This window comes from Leuresthes tenuis, unplaced genomic scaffold (genome assembly GCF_036924035.1).
Source record: "Leuresthes tenuis unplaced genomic scaffold, fLeuTen1.0.hap1 SCAF_24, whole genome shotgun sequence".
Lineage (NCBI taxonomy): Eukaryota > Metazoa > Chordata > Actinopteri > Atheriniformes > Atherinopsidae > Leuresthes > Leuresthes tenuis.
This window is the reverse complement of record NW_027325378.1, coordinates 5,948,453-5,950,549: the sequence shown is the minus strand read 5'-3', so window position 1 is coordinate 5,950,549 and position 2,097 is coordinate 5,948,453.

The following is a 2,097-nucleotide window of genomic DNA, read 5'->3' as shown; positions in this document are numbered from 1 at the left end:
CTGTTCCGACTCCAGTGTCTTATGTATTTGTTGTGTGATGTGAATGTGGGAGAGAGGTTTATTCTAAATGGAAGGCTGCTCGCGATGCACTCATTCTCCATGTTTAGGAGAAATCACAAATCTGGACATTTGAAATGCACAATATTTAGAATCTACACCGATCAGCCGTACCATCGTGTGGAATATTGAGCATGTCCCTCTTTTAGTGACCCATTAGGGCCACGGCTCGACGAGTTATCAGCAGGTGTGCAGTGATGTCTGCGACCGAGCACTCTGCAGCAGATCCTTTTAGTCATGTAATTTGTCAAGTGAGGCCTTCATGGTTTAGACTTCCTGTCCAGCACGTTGCACATTAGAATTTGTGCTACTCGGCGAGCATTATTCTGCTGACAGATCTCATGTGGGAATAGTGTGTCCATGAGTGTGCGTCATCACCGGTAATGCATTTGGTTCTGTAGATGTCAAAGTAACCACATGAGTGGCAGGACAAAAGGTGTCCCTACAGAGGGTTGCTGAAAGTACCGCACTGTCCCCATCAGCTTCCATTCTTACAGTGCTACCTGGTGCCATTTCTTCTCCACATGTTTGAAGAGAACTTGATGCATCAGACCAGGCTACCTTCTTCCATTGCTGTATGGACCAGTTCTGGTGCTCGTGTCCATTGTTGGGACTTTTACATGCAGGTCAGCATGAGCTCCTGCGCAGCCCAATCCACAAAAAAAACTTCCTTTCAAACCAGCATAAACTTTCTCAGCAGTTAGAGAAAGTTTTTTTTTTCCTGATCACAGCAGAAACATGCCACAATAGAATATTTTGGCCCTTGTCAAAGTCGGTTAAGTCCTTACGCATGCCCATGTTTTCCGCTTCCAACACCTTCCAACTACAAAAACAGAATATTTACTGCCAATGTAACACCATTTTTAAAAAGTTTTACAGTCGACGCGTCAGTCTGAGGGTTTATGTTATGGGTTAAAGTAAATATTCAACAAAAAGATGCCGAACCATCAAAAACCTGAAATTCGACAACGGTTAAGGAGTTGGCCGGGCGTACAAACTAATGCAAACTGCTAAACTAAACCAAAAAAAGGGTGCAAACGACTGCTCAACAACTGTAAAATAAAAACAAAATTCCCAACTAAACGTACCAAAAACTCTGAACAATTTTCACAATTTGAAAGCAATCAGTCTAAACGCCAGCGTTCGCTTTGGACATTCCATGCACAGAAACTGCATTCTTAATCAACGCACCTCTCTTAAAATCTTGCGTGACCACACTGTTTTATCAAAAGATATCTATCATTAAAAAGGAGAACCTGAATTCAAATTTGGTGAGAAAAAAAAATAGTCGATAGTGTTAAAACAGAGCTTTCCACAGTCACTGAAACAGAAGGAGACTCATGTCATCACCAGCCTGGAGAAACCAACACAAACTCCTCTTCCAATCAGAGACAGCCAACAATCACCAGCTGGCACTGGTTACATTTACATGCACAGTTAAGCATAGCCACAGTTATAGCAGGACTTTCTCCTTTGCCTCAGTGTACAAGCACTGAAGTGGCTTCAGAATGTGGACGTTCTGCAGCTTCAAACTTTCCCTGTGGGGGATCATGTACATGTAAGCATAGATTAATTCACTGCACATATTTTGTTTTTAAGTTTTTTAAATGATTTTCAGTCAGAGCTACTGACAAGTTTTTCCATCTGACAAAAGAACTAAAAGATGGCTTTACGATTACTCGTAGTTTTTTCTTGTGTTTGCTGGCTTCTCTTGTGTACTGGACAAGAACTGTGGAGCAGGCAGAAATCACCTTAGCAACTTTGAGTCTCGTTGAGCGTATACATGATGGAGTAATTAAACTCTCCACCACATCATCCAGGTGAGTTTTTCTGGCTTTGGGAAGCTTTCACACACTTTCAGTCAGACTAAAGTATATATGTATTTTAAATGTCCGGTTTGGCTCAGACTAACAGAATCTTTTTTTTTTTTTTTTTTCAGCGTCATGAGTGAAGTATGCTGTTGGCAACATTGTGCTGTGAAGATGGTTTTCAATGGTAGGGCCTTGGAAAGAGGTCAGAATTTAAGGAATCCGGAATGAT